Source organism: Perissodus microlepis, chromosome 2 (genome assembly GCF_051167445.1).
Source record: "Perissodus microlepis isolate ML-2025 ecotype Zambia chromosome 2, ASM5116744v1, whole genome shotgun sequence".
Classification (NCBI taxonomy): domain Eukaryota; kingdom Metazoa; phylum Chordata; class Actinopteri; order Cichliformes; family Cichlidae; genus Perissodus; species Perissodus microlepis.
Window position 1 is genome coordinate 13,481,733 of NC_140462.1, and position 16,309 is coordinate 13,498,041.

Below are 16,309 nucleotides of genomic sequence, written 5' to 3' on the forward strand. Positions count from 1 at the left end.
GTTTTTTTCCTTACCTATTTCTTCAGGACATGACTTTCAGATACTATTCATGCACCATAGTTTTTTAGGCCTTACCCTGCGCTTTTGTGCAGTGTCCTCAAAATTTTTAATATCACACTCCATATGTAGTTCATTGGAAAACACCTTGTTGGTGAAAACATACTCATAACCTCACCCTGGATACATTTCCACGATCTGGGTTCATCTTGTCTAATATAGGCAATTAAGCTAAATTGACATGCAAAGGTGATCAACAGCTCAAAAAGTTAAACTACAGTCTGGTTTCCCAACCTAGTCAAAAGTGTGTTTACATGACGGGATGGCACATGGAGACGTCTACTGACAGCAGGGTTGCTGCTTTTGCAAAGAAAGATACATCTATAATATTACAAAATAGGAAGAATTATACATAATTGTACATAACACAGGGTGAAAGCAACAAAGCTACCTCAGCCAAAGCAGTGGTGTGAGTGTGTGTCAAAATGAAGAGTATTAAAGCTGCCTACATGTGTGTGAACGTTAAGCAGTTTTTTCAGTAAGACTGGAAAAGACTTACCATATTAATAATATTCAGTCTATTTGAAATCAAGAAGAAAAGCCAACAGAAATACTCACTGCTATTCAAACAGACTTATCATTATAAGGCCTCTATCATTAAGAAACAGGAAAATATGGTGAATAATGATTGTTTTTAATTAACTTAATGTTTAGATGTGCAGCTTTTATTTTTGGGTTGCAGCACTGGTGGTCTTTAACAGTCTGAAAGCAAATATAGAATGAATATAAAAAAAAAACTGGAAAAAAAGAATATGTACGTACTTTATTTTATAATGTTTAAAAAAGATAAAGAAAGATCAAATCTGTAGGCACAAACAAAGTACAAAATACCTTTAGAACTTCCTATTATTCACACACAGATATCCAGGGGACTTTCTAGGAATGGTGACATTATTTTCCAAAGACTTGATTGGTCAGTAGAAGATGATGATTTCATATTTGTTGGTCTTTACTTAGGTCTATAGCATATGTAACCACAGGGATATAGCTTGGTAAAAAGTAAAGCCTGAAGTGAGCCAAATACGACTCTATAGACTTCTTTATGTCTGTCGCTTAGTATTGGCTCATTCGTACGTCAGTTTATGCTCCTGTATTTGGTAAAGTGTTGTTAAATATCTGGATGTTTATTTGTTTGTTTTTTGTCGGAAGATGGACGTTTTTCATGTTGCGTCTCAGCCTCCATGGCAGGCCGTCATGAAAGATTAGCTATCATAGACTATCTCAAAATACTTTTCATTTCTTGTAAAAGAAGAAAAAAGGCAGTTTTAATTACACACTGAATTGAACTTTTAAAGGAAATAGTTGCTAAGTTGACCTAATCAAGTACTTTCACTGCATTTACATACTGTATTCCTTTACCTTTTATACTTTTTTTTATTGTGGATATTTGCTTTGAGCACAGATGTGTTCATAATTTGCCACAATTCACAAGGTTGACACTTCAAAGTGCACATGGTAAAGGAGAGAAAAAACATTCTTTCATCCATTTCCTATGCCTTTTAAAAGAAAAAAAAATGTCACCACTTTATTATCTTATGCATTTGCATGTTGACACCACACCTAAGCTTCACCACATCATCGTTATGGAAACATAATGCCTCTTGTGAATCTTATTTGTCTGACATTTCAAATAATTTCAAAGTACATCTACTTCCCTCCCCCTCGTTCTCTCCTTTTCTCTCTCATGCACACACAAACTCATCCTTCCACACCCTCCTCTCTAGTCTAGTAAATCTCATAGCATCGGCTGTGAAAGCTGCTGGGATCTGCTATTTTGTTCTCTTTGGGATTGCTGCCTCTTCCCACTTGATCCAAACAGTCAGCTTAGGGAGCTTGTGGCACACAGGCGCGCAAGTTGCCAAGGAGCTGTCACAGAGATGTCCGCACAAAGGATTTCTGCTGCAGACTAGTGGAGTTTGATACACAGAACAGCGCTTTCCCTCGGTATTTTGAATGTACATAGCAGTAGGGGGTGATCCAATTGCAGCCCCAGGAAGTGTCGAATTTTACCCAAAACCCAGTTTAGTAACAAAATGACAGCTTGAGATATAAATTGGTGTCGATGATGCACAAAATGCATCTTGACAATGCTGGCAAAAGGACTAATTTAAAAAAAATCGTTGATAACTGTGCCATGCAAACAGATTTCAGGCAAGAGTAAAATATGGGAGTGAAGGTTGACAGCATGGTTATCGAGTATTTTTTAAAAGCTAGTACTCTAGATAGGGTGGAGTGCAACAATGTGATTTGAAATACATTAAAAAATGCACTGCTACTAAGTCTGTTCATAAGTTACAAGTCACAAGTTAGTCTGCTTCCTCAAATTAATGATTAAACACTCATAATATTCTTATTGTTAGGATGTTCTGAGTACTACTGGCACACAGTGTCATTCAGTTTGGACAGTTTTGGTTCAAGAGCTAAAAAACTCCAGAGTGAATCTTCAACCGCTGTCCATCTAAAGACATCAGAGACTTGAGCGAGCCTCCATCTATAGACAGCACTCAATCAGCCTGAGCCTTCAAACTGACCTTGCTCTGCAATCATATAGCTACAGGGGATTAGGCAATCACTCAAACTACCTGGAAAAGACTGTTTGTTCACATCCCACAACCTCCATCATATCACAGATATATGTCAAAGCCCTTTTTTCTTTTAAGCCCTCGGATTCATCAATAACTCGTTGATTAGGGAATAACCCCAGAGTTTTAGAGAAACACATTTAGAGTGTCAATTGTTCATTTATGGCTTCCATTTTTTAGATGGAGGCAAGCCTATAGACTACTAATTGGACACTGTTGCTTGATTATATCTATTATACAATCAGGATAATGAGGAGCTTCACAAGAGAAACTCATTTTTGCCTGATTTTAGGAATCACATATAGAGGAGTTTCCAACTCATTACAGTACATATCTGTTTTTTTCTTAGTCTTTTTAATTGTTTTTGTCTTCAAAAGCAGCTCTTTTTTTTTTTTCGATAAATTTCCTGTCAGAAGAGGGGTGCCATGGTTTCCCCACCTTCTCCCCCCAAAAGCATTATCAGGTCGCAGCGTGACAATTATTTCCCCCCTTATTCCAGCGGTTTTCATAGTTTGTTCTGTAATTGCAAACAAAACGATCAAAGAGAGATTATGATTGAAGGTCGCAGCGATGGTGTTCTGTCTATTGTTGCCTTTTTGGCATTGTTTGGTGTCCTTAATTGCCTTACGTCAATAATCCATTCAGAATATTATTAATGCCGACTTCACCGAGGAAAATATGTTGAGAATCTTTTTAAAATATGTCTGTCAAAACATTAATGCTAGATTTTCTGTTTTGAACATAAAATACCTTGTGTATAAAATGGAGATGGACCAATCCGATATTACGTATCGGTATCGGTCCGATACTGACCTAAATTACTGGATCGGATATTGGAGAGAAATAAAAAATGTAATCCCATCCGTTAAATATCAAAAAAGCACCTCACACGCTGTAACTCGCCTCATAACCTTAGCATGTCGGAGCAGTATGCGTCACGTGATAGAGCGGCTGTGGCGTGCGAGACCTGTCGGTGGTCTGGTTGAGCATTTGGAGCTTCGCTACCAACCCAGCATTTCATCTCCAACAAAGTTATCCCCGAGAGAAGTAAAGCAACCGATATATGGAGCGACTGCCTCTTCTCTCTCCCTCCCTCTCCTGCTGCTGCTTCAATCATGAAACTGATCAATGATCAGCTGATCGGCTTTTCTGTGTGAGTCCATCTCTCTTCTTTGTTTTTGGCCCACTTCTCACCAGAAAGAGGAAACCAGCGGCTGAACAACAGCAGCACTATTAAGCTTGATAAGCTGTTGTTAGAATTTATTTAATATTACTTTCTACACCAGGATCCTTTTCTAGTAGCTGACGGCTGGTAACTGTGCAGGGGCGGATCTAGCAAAGTTTAGCCAGGGGGGCCGATAGGGCATGAACAGGGAAAAGGGGGCACAAAGACAGACTTTTCTTTCTTATTCTCATTTAAAATGTCTAGCTTTTAATAAATAATTATCTGAATCTTACACCCAAAGTTTTAATATGATGTAAAATGTATAGAAGTCCATTACTGTATATAGTAACTATTAAGTGTAATATACCCTAGTAAGCTATAGTACTTTTTCCATCTGTGCAGCAATTCTGTTGAAGAAAGATGTTGAATCTATTTAATTATTCTTGAAAATTAATTGAGTTCTGTGCATTTTTTTTCACACTGCATCAAATTAAAGTTGATTACGTCGATTAAGCATCATGAGGTGGAGGGTGGGTGGTTCCCTATTTTTTTTTTTTTTTGTTGTTGCTGGGAGTTTTAGAACCCTATTAGTTAGGTTGCTTACTCTTTAAAATACCAGAATAGGGAGGATGGAGTAGGTTTAAGTTTATTAGATTGATCAGTATTGCTGAACTATGAAATATTTTGGGTGCAGTATATTTTTTGCATACAGGTATAACAGAATAGCTTTAGTGTTTGTTTTTTTGTAACTTGAGTATGAACTTATACAAAAAGCAGCAAGATATTACTTTTTTTTTTTATTGATTAAAAAACACACTATATCGGATTCATATCGGTATCGGCAGATATCCAAATTTATGATATCGGTATCGGACATAAAAAAGTGGTTTCGTGCCATCTCTAGTATAAAATAACGTCCTTTGATGTCAGGTTTGATTTGTGTCTGTGGCACTTGATTGGCAGTGACTGAAAAGTGTACTGTAGCTGTGCTTTTGATTCAGTTCTTATATTAAAGCACTTCCTCACTTGATGTAAAGCATTCAACAAGGGGATTACTGTATAGCTGAATTAAACCATATTAGGGTCATTTGTATGACAACACATGACATAGTGAAGAAGCTTGTAGAATGGGAATAAAAGATCATGAAAATATATTCAGCAACTCCATAAAAAAGATTTCGTTTTTGTTTTGAAGTGAACTTTCTTTTGTCTGAAGCCACTGCATCACAACTCAGTGACCCTCAGTAGGGAGAGTGAACTTGCACTTCCTGTCAAAACACTCAATGACAAAACTCATGGATATGCATATTCATTAAACTCTGAAGCCAGCTGTTGGAAAGGAGCACCTAGAGCACCTACTCAATGTCAGGCCTTTACAAAAATGCTAAAACTTTTGGCATTTTTAGTTTTATGTGGCGTGAGTATGGTTCACTTGGAAAATGTATTCACTTGGTTCTGTCCTCAGCGTTGCAACTGCTCTGAATTTCCTTCAAAACATCAGTAAGATTATAACGATATTTTAAAAAAGAACGATTTTTGTTTTGAAATGGCTTGATTGCAAAATAATGTTAATATATGCTATTTATTTATTGAGGTAAGAATATACAGTTTTTATACTGCATTTTAGGAATTTACAAAAATGGAGTTAACCAATATGTGTCCGCCCATCTCCAAATGAGTGAGTGGTTTTCGCTTTGTTTGTTAGCATAGGTGAGTCATATTGTGCCTCTCCTGATTTGGTGTCTCTCCAGAAATATGAACACTAAACAGCACAACTGAAGTAAAGAAGAAGTAAACTACAAAATCAACAGTGGTAATAAAAGAGTACAGTAACCTTTGTTTTCACCTTCATATAAAGTAAAAACGTGGTACCACAGATTGCAATTTAATGTCTAATTCTGATCTTCCAAATTACAGGGAGAGTTTCATTTGAAATTAACATCTGCCACAATATTGTTAATTTAATGTGGATAATTAAAGTTGTTTTTTATTGTAACTTTGAACACATACCACTAATTTTTAAGTAACTCAGGACAAATCTTGAGAAAGGCACTAAGGTGGTATGAGGCAAAGTCGGAATGAATCAGCTTTACTGAAGAACCCTGGACTTTATGTGTGATTGTATTAGTTTATATAAGTTAATGAACCTTGTTATGTATACAAGCACATTCACACATATGCACACACTCACTGTTAATCTCTTAATCTTTTTTATAGATATTCAGTTAAATACCAACCCTCCGGTAACTGATAGGAAAAGTCTTTATTTCATGTTGGAGGTTGCTGGCTGTTGCTGTCTCAGAAAGATGCTGCATGGAAAAAAAAAACCCTCCTTGCTTTGGTTGCTAGCAAATTGCCATGCAGCAGTTTTCCCACTGTTTGCATGAAAGATCCACTCACTCATTACTCATCCACTCATTAACCTGTCGCAGAATTAACATTTGTATCTAGTGACCAACACTTCCTGGGTTAGGAGGTGGTCACTAACTGGTCTGGGCCTTAGTAAATGGTGAATGAGCACTCAGTTTCACAATAGCTGTGACCGTCTCCAGCAACCACCAGCCACTAGTAAAAAATATGTATACTCTGACTGGTGGTTATTAGGTGGTCACCGAAAATATCTAGGGCCATGTGACTGGGGCATGAGTGAACAATAATTAACTTACACCACCACCATCATCTTCTGCCTTTCCAGTTTTTTGTTCCACCAGATTGTAAACCATCAAAGCAAATTAATGGATACTATTTCCTGAGTTTTTAAAGAATTGAAAAGAAATTGTATTCATTGCAGAATACTGATGTATGTGCGCGTGTGAAAAAAAGGAAAATAATTGAGGCTGTTAAGATGATTTAACTATTCAGCTTTCTGCAAGACTATGTTTTTCATTCAGTAGCAGCTTTGAATATCTCAATATTACTGATGATTCTCCCAATCAAATGTCAGTGGATTTTTTTGATGTGACAGGGACTAGAAAAAAAGACTCCCATATTTCCCCGTTTCTCCCATATTAGCTTCTCTTCACTAGCTCTCTGTTAAATAGAGAATTGAATTTAAAATCCCTCTCTTATACACCACTGCTCCTTTTAATGATTAGTAATTATTAAACTCTGGCTCTTGTCCCACAATGTGTTTTTCGTCCTGTCTCTCTTTCCCTGCTCATCTTTCCCCTGACCCCCAGGTGGTCACAGCAGATGGATGCCCTGGGCTCACCCTGGTTCTACAGGAAGTTTCTTCCTGTTAAAAGTGAGTTTTTCTTTGCCACTGTCACTGAGTTCTTGCTCATAGGGGGTTGTGTGATTGTTGGTGTTTCTTTTGAATATTGTAGAGTCTTGATTTTACAATTTAAAGTGCTTTAAGGTGACTGTTGTTGTGAAATGGCACTATATAAATAAACTGAACTGATGAAAAAAATTAGAATGTAGTTACTGTAACACTGGACTAACAATATAGCAAAACGCAAGGACTGCTTTCAAAGTATTTCTTCTTCAACGCTCACCAAGTTCTTTGGCTAATTGATTTCATGGGTTGAATTTAGCCTGTGGTGGGTAAATAGCTCGCCATTACATACAAAGAATATTTTGAAAATGCCTTCGATTTCCAGTTTTCAAGGACAACATCTAGCATGTTTTTGATTTAAAAATAATCATTTTGTACATCAGGCTAGAGGCTAGAAAAATGGCATTCTAATAATTTGTACACAAAGAAAGAGTGATTTGAATCTATCAGTCTTCCATAACATGTTAGAGAGCTAATATACTGAAAATATTACTGTTGTGTTTTACCTCTAATGTGACCGATTGTGGTATAAATGTATTATTAAAATGCTCAAAATTCAAAAGACGGGAGGGCCACTCTCACCATGTCTGCTCTTATAAAACAGGCGAGTTGACCAGGTGCAGGCTCAGGCAGCACTTTCATGTAAGCATCTATAAGAAATCACTTGGTTGACTGTCTGTGAAGGTTCTCAGTCATCCAGGTCATCGTAGTCAAAGGAGCTTGCAAAGAAAAGCATCTGGACCTCTTTAAGTTGCTTGAAGACGTTTCACCTCTCATCCGAGAAGCTTCTTCAGTTCTAAGGTCAAATGGTGGGGAGTCCCAGATTTAAACCTAGTGGGAGTATCCCCCCACAGAGGGACAAAAGGACCCCCTGATGATCCTCTAATCGCCTGAGCCAAGGTGTGAAACTGGGTGTGGGTCCCAATCAGCCAGAGTTTCGGGTGAGCTCATTGTGAAACCTGGCCCCACCTTATCATGCAAATTCCTGAGGTCAGATGGCCCAGGATGTGAATGGGCATTAAGGCGTCTGGGGAGGGAACTCAAAACTGGATTATAGGTGGTGTCGTAAACCACTGCCTCTGTTCAAAGATGGTCGCTCACAGTGGACATAGATGGCTTCTTTCACTCCTCTTTCAAACCATCTGTCCTCTCTGTCCAAAATGTGAACATTGGCATCCTCGAAAGAGTGTCCTTTATCCTTAAGATGCAGATGGACTGCTGAGTCTTGTCCTGTGGAGGTGGCTCTTCTATGTTGTGCCATGCGCTTGTGAAGTGGCTGTTTGGTCTCTCCAATGTAGAGGTCTGGGCATTCCTCGCTGCACTGTACAGCATACAACACATTGTTAAGTCTGTGTTTTGGAGTTTTGTCTTTCGGGTGAACCAGTTTTTGTCTGAGCGTGTTGCTGGTTCTGAAATGCACCGGGATGTCATGCTTGGAGAAAACTCTTCTGAATTTTTCTGATACACCAGCTACATAGGGGATGACAATGTTGTTGCGTCTGTCCTTCTTATCCTCCCTCGCTGGTGTCTGATCTTCTTTTCTGTGCCTCTTTGCTGACTTTAAGAACGCCCATTTAGGATAGCCACACGTTTTGAGTGCTTCCTTTACATGTGTGTGTTCCTTCTTTTTCCCTTCAGGCTTAGAGGGAACATGTTCTGCCCGGTGGTGTAGGGTCCTAATTACTCCAAGTTTGTGTTCCAGAGGGTGATGGGAGTCAAAGAGGAGGTACTGGTCCGTGTGTGTGGGCTTCCGGTAAACTTCGATGTTGAGGTTGTCATTCTCTTCAATGTGCACGGCGCAGTCCAGGAAAGGCAAACAGTTGTCCTTTGTGTCTTCCCTGGTGAACTTGATGTTTTTATCCACAGCGTTAATGTGCGCAGTGAAGGATTCCACTTCTTGTGTCTTGATTTTGACCCAGGTGTCGTCTACATATCTGTACCAGTGGCTGGGTACTCTTCCTTTGAAAGAGCCAAGAGCCTTCCTTTCCACTTCCTCCATGTAAAGGTTGGCTACAATAGGTGACACGGGGGAGCCCATGGCACAGCCATGTTTTTGTCTGTAGAAGCCTTCGTTGTATTTGAAATATGTAGTGGTGAGGCAGAGGTCTAACAGTGTAGTTGGTTGACTGAATGTAATATGGTTAACCAGCTGTTTTGCTAACACTCCACTGTAATTTTTCATGAATATTTTAATCCTCCTATAGATGTTAAAAGTTAATCATGTCACACACGGCTCAAGCCTTTTAATTCAGCTGATTTGATGTCATTAACATATTTTATTATACTTAAAAATCAAGAGATTTGTGGTCCTCACAGCACAACCACTACAAACGTGCGTATTTTGACTTTTGATACATTATGCAAAATTTCCCACTAATATAGTGGAACTATATACTTAAAGTTTTACTACTTCTACTGCTAAAATAAGCAGATAAATAAATATAATAAAACAAATAAATTCCTTCAGCATTTGGTATTGTCCATACAGTTTGCCTTGTTAAATTCTTAAATGTAGCAAATCGTCTCTGTCTGCCTTTATGTAAAAATCACTGCACACCACAGATTTATAGTATATGTTACAATCTATAAATTTGCTGTAACTAAGCAAAATTCTGACCAAACAGCCAGAGGGAATTAAATGCATGAAATGAGAGAGCCAGGAGTGACTTCTCAAGCGTAGATCCAAAACATTGCATCTGCTCATCCCTGGACTAACTGCTATGTCAATGAATTGCTACAAATGAGAAGGATTTGCTGGCGGTCATTTTCGATCATCCTGCAGCATCTCTCTCACCTACTTTGTAGTGTTCTCAATAATAAAGCCTTGTTTCAGGAGCAAAAAAAAAAAAGAAAGAAGAAGAAGCTGCCCTGTTCTTGCTTTATGTGATACATCCTGCATCCAATTATAGGACATATTAGGCTAATTTTCTCACAGTGCTGCATTTGCATTCTGTATGAGACAGGCGACAAGGATGTCAGTCATTAATCATTGCGCAATGAGGGCTGTCAGAGCATTGTCATGCTTGTCAAATGTCTGCTCTCTAAACTCCCTCCAGTTATCAAATCCAGATCTCTGACCCACCTGCAAAGCTTGACAGAGCTGGAGGTGACCTCTTTCGAGCAGGTAAAAGCATGGAGTGGCGGAGGTGTATAAATGTGTGTGTTTATCTGGTTTCCCTGTCCTTCCTTTTACGCTTGCCCTATGCCAATCTCTCTTTGCACGTTGTGTGTGAGTGACTGTTTTGTCGAAAATCTCAATTATCTAATCACCAGGTTTGCTGCTTGTGTTTTTAGGCTTTTCGTAACCAGTAAAAGAATAATGGGAAACTGAGTTTTAACATAGGCTGGTGATAAAGAACAACCTAGTGATTAGATAGTGCCAAACAGTGCTATTTCAGCCATGGCAAAACAACAAAAAATACAATTTGGGTTTTTGCAGCCAGGTGACACTAAATATATGCCAGAAGCACCAGATCTGAGAAAATGAATTGTTTGCACTATTCGAATCGGCTTTATGTCACCTCTCCTTTTTGGGTTCTCGAAATAACACCTTGGTGTCCATTATCTGTACGCATAATTGCTATATTGATTTTCCTTGTTGCTTCTTTCTTTTCATCCCGCCATGCTTTCACTTGCCATTGTGCCAAAGATGTTTTTGAAAGTAAAGGTTGATTGCCAAGTATAATACTGTTTTGGAAGGACAAACTGTATCATTGCTTTTGCATATTTGGCCCTAATTACGACATACCACACACATTTAGTGTTACTGCAATCTGTTTTCACAAGCCCACTGTAGTATTTTTATTTTTTTAAGTCCATTACATTTCATGGTAGGATACATAGATAGATGGATAGATACAACACAAAGTAAAGAGACATAACAATCTATTAATGCTTTCACTATCAGTTTAGTAATACAGTAGCAATGCAACAACAAATAAAACATCTAACCCTGGAAACTGATTATATATTCAAACCTCAAACACACCCTGCGTTAACATTGTTGTTTTGTTTGATCTTCCGGATTTCAAAGAGGAGGGAGAGGCATCCTACCATCGGATAGACCCTGACAATAAACTCCATGGAGGAAGAGCTTCAGGGACTTGCTGCCTTAACTGCAGGAAAGCTGCATGTGTGCGGAACACGAACAGGCTTGTCAGGCTGCCCTGTGATACTGTCTTTAGATGCGCACAAAGAACTCGCAGTAAAAGCAGTTTCACTAAAGTACTTCCTCACTGCGAAAGGGGCACAGTGTGAACTTCGTTTCTTTTCATTACTTATCAGGCGAGCCAACCCTTCAAACATCTTTTTTCTGCTAGGTGCCACAACCCTGAGAAAAGCAGCGCTAGTGATAGATGTTATTAATCAATTTAAGGGAAAAAAAACACAACCGTTTTTTTTAACTAAGTTTAAAAGCTTAGTCAAGCTGTGGATGTATTCGCTGTGTGGTCTGAATGATCTGAAACACTTTACTCCAAACTAAAAACCTCAAACCTTTTCACAAGTCTTTCCATTAAATTTGTACAGCCAGAGTTTAACACATTTGTCCCTGGATCTCTGATGACTTTTGATTCTAATAATCCTCCGTTTATTCCCGTCTCTCCTATGAGGGGGTCAGAATTTTATATAACTCAGTAGGCACATTGCTAAATACTTACAGAACAAATTACATTCCTATCATCAGCAGCTGCAGTTTGTGCTTCATACTAACTAGGAAATATTAGCATGTCGAGTGGGTAAACTTAAATGGTAACCCTATAACATTCTAAGCATACCGGGTTCAGATAAAGTGTTTCTCTGCAGAAATAAACAGAGTACCAGGCACTGAAAAAAGTCATTCATTTAAGCTATGCTGCACCAAGGAAGAAGAGGCCACAGTACGTTAGAATTAAGTATGTAGTGGATTATAATGCCCTCCATATAATTTATTGTTCACTTATACTTTCTTATTTTTCTTACTGTGTGGAATTGGGGGGATTGACTTTTAAAACAATAATAAATCCAGTATTTATATCACGGGTCATTAACAAGGCTGGTTATTATGATCACCCTGAGCCACTGTCTCTAAGCTCCCATATAAAGAACTTTAATGATTTGGTTTATTTTAAAACAATGCAAATAATGTTTAACACTAAATCTAAGTTATTTAGGATTTTTCTCAGTACAGGAGTGTAAGTAAGTCATTCAAGAGATTTTTGTATTTTAACTTAATAAAAAGAACTAAAAAGAGATTAAACAAAGATGTATTTCTGTTGTTTGGGTTAAATTGTGGACCGATGCTGATACGTGCATCAAAAAGTGCAATTGTTTGTGGTCTTCAAAGGAAGGCTCTACAAATATGTTTTTGCAGGTTACATGTGAGAATATTGTTGGTTATCTGTTGTTGATGTAATTTCTTTTTACGTGGAAAGGGTACCTTTATGAGAAGAATATAGGCCTATAGGTGTTATTTGTATATGGATGTCAAAGAAATTATTTTGCACAGTCTGGGTGACATGTAATAAATGAATGAATAAATAAATATCAAATATTAATAATAAATGTCAAATTTTGGTACATTCCTAATAAATTGTTATAGGTGGATTAACTTGTAAAACTATGCTAATGATAGATCTCATGACAGTGGGTTCTCAGATGTGACCAAGTTTTTTGAGCCAAGTATTTTAAATAAAGACACACAGGCAGCTGCACACATTTTATCTTGCTTTAATGTGTACTGACTCCTATCAGTAATTGCTCTCTAATGGCAGGTGGAGAGGGTGGGATCTGGCATCGCAGCAGCTCTCCAATGTCCAAGAGAACAAGGTCCTTGTTAATTACTACCAATTACCACAAATTTTGGCTAATCATTTGAATCCTCTGCGATGGTGATAAAGAGTCATGTTTCTGACCTTCTTTCAAAGCATCGCACAAATACTCGACTGAGATCGTATTGAATTCAGATATTCAGAGAACTTCCCCATAAAGTTAGGAAAAGTGTCATGGTGCTCACGGGTGACTTTTTCTGCTTTACTAATAGAGAGACTGTAAAAATGAACTAGCCATGTGAAAAGACAATTCATTTCTTTTTTTTCCCTGTTACAGGAAAAAAGAAAAAGACCACATAGATTTCTAATCATTTACTGTAGATTCAGAGCTATCTACTTATGCCACCTAGAAATAAAATGAAGGGTTCTGTATGAGATCCTAGCAGTAATTTCAGCAAAGTGTCCCTAAAGGTTAAACAGAGATGGGGAAGAAACTATCTTAGACCTCTATCTGCTCAGTGCAGAATACTTCACAGAAACATTTCCAGCATGATAGAGATGCTTTTAATGGTTTTGTCACAGAGATGCATCTGTTGAAATATGTTAACAGTGCTTTGCTTTTTGTCTCTAATTTTATTTCTTAATATAAATGTACAAGTGTTGATTTCTTTCACTGAAATTAATTACCTTATGTCTCTGCTGGAGCTCATCATAGGTAGAAAATAACAAATAATATAGAAAGTTGCTTTTCTGTTTTTAAGCACACTGCTTTTGTTGTCGTTGCTGTTAATATTCTTAAGGCGTCCCAAGACGGACATCTTTTCTCTTCAAAATCCTTTACATTACCTTTACATAAGCCAGTGGATTCTCTCTCCAACATTTCTCTTTTCAAAAGTTGGATTTTGTCCTTATACTTTTATTCCAGACACCTCTTTTTCACAGAGGAAAAAGTTCTTGTTTTATCCAGCTAGTGACCTTATTTTTATAGCCGTCCTGAAATCTTTGAGTATGTGTACACTCAGACGCCCCTTGGATGTCGTTGGCATGTCTCCGAAGCAATTTTCTCAACTATGAATAATTCACCAGATATTATTCCAAAGGTCATCTTATAGTAATTAGTACCCTGCTGTTGACTAAACAGCCTCTAGGTACCTGATGGCCAGTTTAATTACAATTTGAAATGAGTGTACTGTTTGACAATCTCTATATGTTCTCCTGACACTTCAACAGATGACACCTTGAGAACTAAGTAGGCTTACAATAAGTTGGTGCTTGTTAGCAGATGGGAATGAGGGTGTGGGGTGTATGTGTGTGTGTGCGTGGCAAGCATTCAAGTCACTGTAAGGATCACAAAGTTCTTTCTGTTCAAATATGCAGTAATTACTGGAAATGCAGATTTGTGTAGTTGGGTATGTGTTTTGACAGTGCAGACATCCTTGGGACTTTCACTGTCTCATTATTAACCAATTACCATGGAAAACTAATGGGGCAGGTCAAAGCCAGCTCTTTTAAGGAGATTGGGGACTGAGCATATGCTGAAGATGCTACGAGATGACACAGTCCAGAAAGGCTTTGAAGTCTTACAAGCTACATGACATGACTCTTTGTGTCACACAAGTTAGGAGTCAGTGCCAAGAGATCCTGTCATGTCCTGTAGTTGTGAGCATCAATAGTGTACTGTATGCCTGAGGTTCCCCCTCTGAGGTCTTGTGTATTCATGAAAGTATAGTGGATAAAGCATTAAGCCAGAAGGGCCTCAGATAGAATTCATAGCCCAAGGGGATTGTTGAGGCTGTTTTACAGTTTGCCTTTGAGGCATCAAAGTTCTCATGGATGGATAGATTGAGAGATGAGTACTTGGCTGATGGATGACAGGGACGGTCAGATGCATGGAAGACAAATACACCCGGTAAAGTTGTATTAAAAGCAACAACAACAACAACAATACATTTTATTCACTTATCCTAAACCTAAATTAACTACTCGCGTGTTCACGACACAGTCCTGTTGTTGTCTTCAAATGGTTTCAAATCATACTTTGGTGTTTCACAAGAGGACTATTTGGAAATAGTAGTTTTTTCTGCTGTCTTATTTACTCTTTTTTTCATCTTCTATATCCAGTTTCAGCAAACTTTGTTTAAAAAAAATCATACAAACAGTATTTTATGTGTCATGGGGTGGAATGCATGCCTGGTGGAAATACAGTCTTAAATAGATGCAATGGGATTGCAACTTAGACACATTTTCCTGTGTCCTATGTTCATTGTCAAGATATTGTTCAACTACTGATTAACAAGATAGATTACGGAAGACGATTAGGGCCACTGGGGAAAAAACAAAAACTAGGCATGTCTTTTTTTTCTTCTTTTCCAGAATTCTGAGAAAAAAGTCTGAATTCGGAGAAAAAAGATTTTTTTTTGACTTTTTTCTCAGAATTCTGAGATTAAAGTCTGAATTCGGAGAAAAAATAATTCTGATGAAAAAATTCTGAGAAATTCTGACTTTCGGCATTCTGAAAGTCAGAATTCTGACTTTTTTCTCAGAATAATTTTTTCTCAGAATTCTGAGAAAAAACTTTTTTTTTACTTTAATCTCAGAATTCTGACTTTTTTCTCAGAATTCTGGAAAATAAGAAAAAAAGAGGTTTTCTCAGAATTCTGAGATTAAAGTCAGAATTCTCTTCCGTAATAGATTGATTGATAGAGAAATTCTTCAAATTTTGTGTCTAGATCTTTCTGAGTCACTCACAAATTATGCATGTATTATTGTTACAATGCTTATTCTAATCCTCTTAAAATTTGCTGCTGACAACTCTTTATAATATCAAAGTAAAAAACAAAAACAACAAAACTATTTAAAACTTACCGAAAACCACAAACTAACTTAAACTACATTGAAATCAAAAATTAGAAATTAGATAAAAAACAAATGAAAGATACAATCCGACAGTTGCACTGGGTCTTATTCTGCCACTTGGTACAGTCTGAACTGCTGATTTGCAAGTGATCAACAACAGCTGAACTATTGGAATTGTTTCCACTGGTTTCAAAGTCTCTCTGTCTGTTTGTCTGTGAATTAGGCAGCAAAATGGAAAAAAGTCTTGTTGCATTGAAATTTAGGTGATTTTGCTTTTTTAGGCGACACCTTGGCACCTTGACAGTGCAGTTTAGATTTAGGTGAATCATCTTCTCAGACAGCATGCTGAGGTATGAACTCTTTTCAGAGAACAAAGCTATTTATGTAAAATAATAACATTGGTCTTTTACACTAATGCTACTTTAGCAAGTATCTGTTGTGTTTTTACTGTCAAAACCAAATCACTGCATGTCTTCTCTACCTGTCTACTCTTCGTGTGTCATAAGTTGAATTATTTCCTCAGAAGTGCTAATTTGCAGAAGTGAAAAAAAAAGGTGACATGTCACTTCCCATTTGATTGATCGTCTATCAATAGCTTGTATTTGTCATAATTGGAATATGATGA